This window comes from Montipora foliosa, chromosome 12 (assembly GCF_036669935.1).
Source record: "Montipora foliosa isolate CH-2021 chromosome 12, ASM3666993v2, whole genome shotgun sequence".
NCBI classification, from domain to species: domain Eukaryota; kingdom Metazoa; phylum Cnidaria; class Anthozoa; order Scleractinia; family Acroporidae; genus Montipora; species Montipora foliosa.
The window spans coordinates 4,853,820-4,863,204 of record NC_090880.1 but is presented as its reverse complement, the minus strand read 5'-3'; the positions used below and the strand labels follow the sequence as shown (position 1 = coordinate 4,863,204).

General features: G+C 39.5%; 1 pseudogene; it reads right to left on the bottom strand.

The window, feature by feature from the left end:
• Positions 1 to 865: 865 nt before the first annotated feature.
• On the bottom strand, positions 866 to 4,962 carry LOC137979802 (mucin-like protein; annotated as a pseudogene).
• Positions 4,963 to 9,385: the final 4,423 nt, after the last annotated feature.

The window sequence follows — 9,385 nt, the reverse complement described above, 5'->3', positions numbered from 1 at the left end:
GAAACAAAGTGTCTCCTCATTGGTTTTCGTAAAGAACAATCAAAAGCGTCTCTAATTGGTGCATTCATGTTAGCGCGAGGAGTGAGCAGTCGCCGTAAGGTTCAAATAGCCAATATTTGACTATAAGAACTCTACGGCGCATGTTTCCTAGAGTTTCCCAAAGCCTTGGGTCGATCCGAAGCTCTGGTGACGAGAATGGTTCACACTGGCGACGCAACCACAAGCGCAACCAACATACGCAGACACAGTAGAGTCTTGATCAATAGAAACTTTCTTTAGGACAAAAGAAGCAATTGACATCAATTCAATGCGCGTGCGTATATGTTGCTCTTGCTTATGATTAAGTCGTAAGTGAGCAGCAGACGTAATCCTCATGTCATAATGGATTAATGAGCAACGATGATCTAATCCGACGGTCGAAGGGTCAATTCCTTCTCCGGTCAGAGATTTGTCCTTTTCCTCGGAAGGTCCATCTACATACTAGGGCTAACGTTTAGATTTCAAGCATTGTAAGTTACCAATATGGATTCGATAACAAAGGTTTCATATAATAATTCACGGAAACATTTTTCGCGTGAGACTGTGGTAGTATACTCAAGCCAACGTGTGATTCAGGGCAATTTTACTTAAAAATGGGATATCCCGGAAAATGCCGAAGATAAATCATTTAACTTCTTGGGGCGTTATCAATGTACCTATTATCTCTCACACTGCAGCCCCCCTCCCCCCCCCCCCCCCTCCCTTATCAGTGTTGCTAGCAAGACAAAAAATTGTTAAAAACTTAAACAGTCAACATTGAAAGGGGGAAGTGGGAAAGGTTTAAATTCTAGATACGGCGAGTATTGGAAGCTAGAAAAGGTGTTCTTTAATGAACGTGTCTCAACAATTTTGCAACTTGTTGCAGCTCCGCCGCCGTTCTCAGCTCGTCGCTGTCAAAATCAATCAGCTCGTCCAAGAAGATAGGGACAACGGAAGCATTTGAAAAAGTGCTGGTGTTTTCGCCGGGTTTTTAAGTAAACAAACTAATATTATCTGTAAGTTGCCCTATAGACATAAAAACCAAGATTGGTTAGAATTTCTATACAAGTACAACGCTTACTCCCTTTACTGACTTTTGATTCACCAGTGTGCTGCGAGATTTGTATTCGAGTACTTTCGTTCAAACGAGCTCTCCAGAACAGATTTATTTTCGACATGAGATGTCAGACTCAGCTTCCTTGTATAATTTAATGATGAGAGCTCATTTTAAACTCATTCCTTATTCGTGCGCGCGAGCGCAATGAATGAGTTATTGCGGAGTCGGCATTTGGTGTGGACCGTGGACCGTGGACTTTACGAATCTTTCCCGAAATGCCCTCGAAGCCCAAGCCGAGCCCAGACATTTTTCTTTGACTTAGATGGAACTCGAACACTGCAATGGCGGCAAAGCCGCTGTAACGCAAATGGTGTTTTATTGGATCTTCAAACAAAATATTTAACAAATAGATTCCATGTTGCCGGCCGTGCGTCTGTTCAGTAATAGATCACAGATGACGTCAAAATGTGGTAAGAACAAAAAAGTGGCACACGAGGCGATAACTAAGGGGGTTCATCAAGTTGGTTGCTCATGTTGCATAAACATGAATGAATTGGCTGCAAGGGGCCTTTGATCGTATTTGGATGAAGATACCCTTCTGATCAAAATGCCAAAACAAAAGGTGTGAAAATATGCCGTATTGACAAGTACTTTTCACGGTTCGAAATTGTGCGCATTCAGTGATAAATGTGCGACGCAAGCCAAAATGGAACTTACACTCTGATCCAAAGTTAAAATGAATTTGTCGGCCGGTGGCATTGGACGGGAGGATGGTTCCATCGGGTTTTAAGAAGTCGTATTGTTGGTCTCCGTTCCACAATCCCAGAAGCCCTTTGGTTTGGCCCTGGAATGACGAAGGAGCGGCAAAGACTATAGAAAGCGAGTCTTGAATTTCAGTTACTGTCACAGATATTCCAGAGGGGAATGCGACCAAGAAAGAGTTGTTCTGTGGACGCGACACAGCCACGGAGTCGTTGAGAAGAAAACTGACATTTGTTAAACTGTGGAATTCTTGGAATATTTGACCGTTAAATAGCACCTCCAATCCACCTGAAGCAAAAAAAATTAAAGAGAATTAGTCATGTTAAGTGGAGAATAATAACAAAAATGAAAACACAAATCACTTTGAAATTAATTGAAGTTCAGTGTTGGAATAAGGCGCCAGCAACAGGTTGAAATACGGCAAAGAAATAGTAAAATGACAAAGCTCCAGAGCTGGACTCAGTTGCGCTCGTCCAAACCAAAACTACGATTAATATAACAGCAAGAACTGTACCTCATCGAACTAAATTCCACGGATGCTAACTTTCTAGAATGATAGAATGATAATAAATTCCTTTTACACAGATTCCTAAAAGGGAGACAGATCTTTCTCTGTTGGGGATAGACTCCTATCTGTAAACGATGGCTTATAAAACACTTCCTTTGCAGTTCATTGTTGCTGAAACTTTGTAACATTTATCAAACAAAATGTGGATCTTAATCATTAGCAATTGTAGACATATATACCAAGACCTATTGATAGAATTCCTGCACTTCATGTCTTTGTAACCTTCTTCCTTGAGAGTAAATTGCAATGTACTTCTGTTCTCTTCTTTTGCTACTGCTGCAGCGAACACAGTTGCATTCCCCCCACCCTTGGCAAGTTTTGTCCGTGCTTGCAGTTGGAAGAACCTTTTTTTGACGTCTATCATGCTATCATGTTCCTTAATTTTTTATCATGTTCCTTATTTTTTTCTCTGGATTGTTCGACTCGCCGAGTCCATTAAAGGTATAGTTTTTGCCATCCAGCGTGACAAGATGAGGGTCACCAAACACAGGAGCTGAAAACATCGATAATTATAAAATGGCAAGAAATTCTCTGGCAAAATGGAACACTCTGGTTAACAGTCGGGATTTTACAATACGAACCATTCCCATGGAACACTCAGGCGGTCCGTTCCTTATTTTTTCTCTCTCCCGGCAAATTTAAGTTGAGCGAAACACAAAGAGCTTTAAATAAATGAAATTAATTTTTGTCATCACAACAGTTCAATTATAGCCAGCGGAATTTAGTTTTACTTGTAAAAGGTTATCATTCCAAGAAGAGGAACATAACGAACATTCACCAAGCGGAGAAGTTGTCGATCGCTCAAAGGAACGATGCCATATAATAAAGAACTTACTAACCTCACTTGCTCGGGACCTTACCGGGGAATATTTGTACGGCCCTCGCGCCTATTTTTTAGTAAGAGGTTAATATATGAGAGAATTTGAAATACATAAAAAAGACGAAAACGTTTGTCCTGGAGAGCGCAGATATGTGATACATATCATTTTAATGTCAAGTCAATAGCCCACTTCGGAAAATACCATAATAGTCTTTGTTTGTCCCCCCCAAATTTTGCATAAGCATGGTTTTTGTTTTCTCTTGGGACCATTGTAAGTCCCAAGAGAAACTGGAAACAATGCTTATGCAAAATTTGGGGGGAAAAACAAAGATTATTATGGTATTTTCCGAAGTGGCCTATGTGAGTATTAAGAGCTTCAAAAATGTGACGGTTACGCCCTATAAACGTCATTAGAAATTAATCATTTTCGCGATTTCATATTGTTCATCATCGATGTTAGGGCATAACTGGATTGTTCGAGAGTTCGAGTCCCAGCTAAGTCAAAGAAAAATGTCCGGGCTCGGCTTGGGCTTCGAGGGCATTTCGGGAAAGATTCGTAAATTCCACGGTCCACGGTCCACACCAAATGCCGACTCCGCAATAACTCATTCATTGCGCTTTCGCGCACGAATAAGGAATGACTTTAAAATGAGCTGTCCACAATTTCAAAGAACAAAAGATTGGTAGTTTATTCTCATGTTTCCATCAAAACTAAAATTTAGCAATTTAGCATTATCGTTTTGACGAGGAAGGGAAATAAATTTCCTTTGATGGATGCGATGCGTGAAGCATGATCAGTACGGAAAATATTTTGTGGCCTTTCCGTTGTCGTCGACATTCCTAAAGCTCTCAAAGAAAGCACCAAGTATTTAGAAAATTGACAAAAATGGGAGCAAACGTAGTGGTATGAAAGAACAGGCAACATTTAAAGAACTTAGATTTGCAGTTTCAATGTGCACGTGAGGTGGTACCACTCCCTGGTTGACAGATGGTTCTCCAAAAAATTATGGAATAAATTTAAGAAAAGAAAAGCGTGTTACTATTGGAACTTTCTCAAAGAATCAATCAAACCCCTTACCACGTTGAGGTGGGACGTAAGCTCTGCATTCTTTACAAGGCTGTTTCTCGTAGTATTTCTTACAACTTTCTGCTCTTCGTCTCGATGTAAGACAACAATAACCAAAGGCTTCCAGCTCATGTTTTTGGTGCCTTTCTGGAAATCTCAGCTTGTGGTACCGATCTAGGGTGCCCGCTTGTGGCTGCGAGTCAAGGATCAGGGCACCGCGTCTTTCAGCGTCTTTGTAGTAACAGCATCTTCTCCCACGTTCATTAACGGGTTGAACAGTATAAAAACATTCAGTGTAAGGAAAATATGGCTCCACCCATGTGTATCTGTTGTCGACAAATGCTTGGAAAACGGTGCAAGGATAGGGATCTGGCGTGTCAACGAGACTCCCCCTCACTGGATCTGGCTGATTATTGTACCAGAGTGAACAATTGAAATCACTGTCTTCAATACCGCTGGAATTCTCAATGCGCAGGATCCACCTTCCTGGTATACCGGCATTTCCAATTGCATTGTCGATGCCCTTTGCTTCGAGAGTTCCTGACCTAAGACATTATAGTTAAAATGTCAGGAGATTTGATCGCCCTGAACTCTTCCTGTTGCAATAATTTTAAGCATAGATGATCCCATATTGTTTTAAGGACTGGAAACAAGGCATGCTCCTGAATCATAAATAAGCCTCAGACATCAATTCAATGCCTCCAATTAAAGGTAAACGAGGACTGAAACCAAGATGCGGGCTCGTGCGACTTGACGAATTTACAAAAAAAAAACAACAACAACAACAACAACAAAACAATACATATATAGAAAGAGCCTTTAATTGAGTGTTTGGAGTTGGTGGCATACAATCTTTTACCTTCAAAGAGAAACACAGTTTATTTTTTAACCTTAGGGAATATTCATAAATCCGTGCCTAGCATATTATAATGATATGTATCTGTGCTAACAAGTTCCTGCCACTACAACTCGCCCCAAACCCCCCTCTCGTTGCCTATTTTCTCACACCTTTTGCTAATGAGAATGAACTATCTATTAAAGTAAATGTTCCATTTAACCGGTTTGATTTGAAGACTTTCCTGTATTAAAATTCTTTATTTTGGAAATAGGACAGGCAGATCGAGAAATCGAACGATGGTACAAATATATCGCGTCTCTGTTCAAAGCCTTGTCGTTAATGCCCAAACCAACAGATTGTGGGTTTACCTTAATAAATTAAGGTAATGATTTTTTGAGCCTCCAGAGTTGAATCCAATAACAGGAAGACCGATGTAATCTGAAAAATATCTGTACAATGACCTAGAAATCAGAACAAGAAAAAGAGAGTAAGTGTACAGTTTAGTGATTACGCCAGTTGGAGTCTTTTCAAGAAAATTCTTTGGTTTGGGCTTGCCTCCGAGTTGTTCCAACAACCCTCTCGTCTATCCTGGCTAACAGAGGGTTAGTCAGGGCTTAATTGTTTTGGTAAAAAGGAGCCCATGCCAAAATTGAGCCCTTTGGCGTAAAAATAGAATAATTGACCGTTTAGAAATGACTTTCTTATTTCCTAAGAACCGAGCTGGAACACCAAAATATATAGACTTCTACATGTTCCAACGCTCAGAAAAGACGCCCCTAAATTGACTTTACTATTTCTGCTTTGCTGGCGTCATGAAGTTTTGAGATAATCCCGATAACCCAACCGCATTTCGCGGCGAAATATAGGAAAAACCGCAAAATGTCATACTCATCATTGTCTTAAAGCTCATTTAGCCGACTCGTACAAAATAACAAAAGTTTTCTATAGATTGAGGCGACTTTGAATCAAATCATATCACAAGAAATCAAATCAAATCCTCTTGGTAGGGCAGAGGAGCCCCAAAAAACCAAAATCCTCTATACGCCCCGATCTTCTAGATCTTATAATCAAGATCCCATAAAGGGACAGGTGGGGCTATTGATGAATAAACATGCTTAGAGTCTTAATTACTACGTCTACCACTTTAAGAGGTCTTAACAGGTTATAACCAAAAACAAAACAAAACAAAAAATACAAAGGAACCATTAAAAAGACTTACACGCTCGTTGGCGCTGAAAATTGTATCCCGTTATGAGGGTAGTTAAACATAACAAAAGTAAAGATGTTGTCGGTAATGAGAACCGCCTGGAATGTGTTGGTCTGAAAGAAGAGAACCAAGAAAGTAATACGTTAAAACTCGCTGCCTTTCCAGAACCATAAGATATTTCTTCGCCATTTGACCACATAGCCTTAATGCCTACTTCCGAGTCTCAAGCTTCGTCTCTTTCCCTGCACCATTTATGTTGTCTAAAAATATATATCTAAAAAATATAAGAAATTGGAGCTACGTTCATTCGTCTTCGTCCATAAGAGCAAAGGAAAAGTAGTATATGAAATTCTTTCCATTTCGCTTTCTTCCGTTTTCCATTACTTCCTAACAACAAACCCCATACTAAATGATATTTTTTAACAAAAGAAACATGTTTACGTGTGTAGCGCTATCAATCCTTTGTAAAGCGTTTACGACATACATGCAGAAGCCTTCAGTTTAGTTTTGTGGTCACTTGGAGCAACGTTTCAAGTCTTATCATGCCATTTTCATTTCCCCATAATTCATCCACAAACTTTAAGATTTTTAACAACTGCATCAGTATGGAAATTGATCAAGGTTCAGATGGAATTCTCGAACATAAAAAATGCAAGTTATAGATTTTTGTAATAAGAGGAACCATTTAAATCGGCTTTGAATAACTTGGTCGGTCATGCAATTTCCTATTGCTTTAATACAGTAGATCCCTTGTGACTAAAAACAAGTGCCACCCTTTTCAGGAGGATGAAAACGAATGCAATAAGCTCACCAATTTTTCCGCGATGGGATTCAATTCCAAATGACAAAGTTTCATCCTATCACGACCAGCACCCAGGTCGCATTAAACGTTTTCCCCTCCGGTAGTGAGGAGCCGGATTCGCTCTGCAACAGACCAGAAGTTGCGTTTTTCAAGATTTCGGAATCATTAAGTCCTGTGTAGGTGTGATAGAACACTTTAGATGGTCTATTAAGGAATGATCGACCAAGATCTGTTCGTGTCCAATAGGGTGCGTAATCATTGAACTAAAACGCTGCCAATATCTTTGTCCGAAGTTGTACGGTCTCTGATTAAACCTGTCTAATTCAAACTGGATGGTTCCATAAGGACAAATCTAGGATAAAAGAAAAGAAAATGGAAAACCTTTCATCAACGTCTGCAGTTTACATCCTTAATTTTTTTTTAAATCCTTTTTTTCAGATCGACACTATGAATCTTTGGTGCAAAAATTCGCGTTCCCATGACTACCAATTTCTTCCTATTTCATGCCTCGCACTTACAGAGTTCCTCTAAAATTGTACAATATTCCTAACAGCACCGTACGGCTTTCTCCAGCCCCTCGTAAAAAATGTGTGCGGCCTCATTCGGGGATTTTCACAACAAAAAAGAGCGCGAGGGGCCTTACGGCTAATATGATTAAGCTGCAAAATTTCTTCAAATCCAAGACTGGCCTTGTCTGGCGCCATCATCAATCACAAACGCGCGAAAACTAGTGAGCACGTTCCTGAGATCAATTGTGTCTCACTGGTATAATAACAAAATTAAGACTCTGGAAATTTCTGGTATTAAGGTCTAGATTGAGGCTAGCTAATATAATACTTACATAGAACTCTCTGAACCTTTTTGAAAAGAACCTTATTCCACTGCCTGGTATGTACATTTTAGGACACTGTCTCTCCGTAAAAGACATTTCGGTATCCCCGGCTGATTCACCGTAGGGGTAAATCCGAATAACAGGAGCTGTAAACAAGTAAAAAAGGTTCAATCATGGTACTTATAATTAGCTGCGAATGTAAGTCTGGTGTTCAATTTACTGACCTATATAACTGGCAGTAGTGAAAGATTAGTGAAGTGTGTTCCATTCCTCTTTGTCATCGACGAGGCATTTGAAAGTAATTGTATACCCTTTTCTGTTATTTGTTCAGTAATGGCGTATCACACTATACAAAAAAAGAAAACAACAATTATTGAATGCAATATCAGTAGCCTTTCTTGCCTTCTCGTCAAATGCCATGAATTAGCGGAGTCAAAATGTGTCATAACTGAAAGCAGTTTATCTACTAAAACTGAAGCTTTCCTCAACAACTGATCGACGGAATTTTGTTGATTGTATTATAAACAAAAAATATGACGATGTTGTCAGAAAACGTCCATTTTAAAAGTTCTCAAATTGAACTCGTCTAAAGGTTCGTCAAATTATTAGATTTTTCAAAATACCATTCGTACCTGTTATTCCAAATGGTGCTAAAGATGACTCAATCTTCGATATCATTGATGCCTTTCGGTACGCCGGCAATTCAAATAATATCAGCATTACATAACAAATACTTTTACTAACGTGGAGTGGGTGAAATGCCCTCCGGTGTCGTCGGGAGTTCTAGGACAAAAAAAAACCCAAATTGTTTGCATATATTTGATTATGTGAGCTATTATCATCATCATCATCATCATTATTAAGATATGATAGACGCTTCTGCGTGCTATCTTAATTAAATACCACTTAATGTGAAATGAGCACCATATTTATTATTGAGGGCTATGGCTTTGATATTTCCTTTGGGAAGACAAAAAGGTCCTCCTCCATGTATTCTACCACAACCACTGAATTCTTCCCATATGGCTATCCATCACTTATTCCCGACTCTAACTTTTAGGAGAAAGAGCCAAACGATGGCTACGTTGGACCTAAAAGCAATGCAATGGGACTATTCTTTCTATTGTGGAAATATGAAGATTTTTTTCAGCCCTGTTTAGGGGGACGAGTTCCTCTAAAATATATAGATCTCCGAGAGATTTCTACTGACAGTACCTCCTGTTGTAACGAAATGAATGGTGTAACTTCCATAGACCTTTCCAGTTGACGTATAGCAGCACAATACCCATGCAGTATAGTTTGTCAAAGGCAGAAGTGATACCAGTGACATTTGGTTCTGTTGCAGTGTTCGTTTAAAACTCCACAATGGCTTGCAATCATGCATCCACCTTTTGTAAAGAACAACACGACCCTGA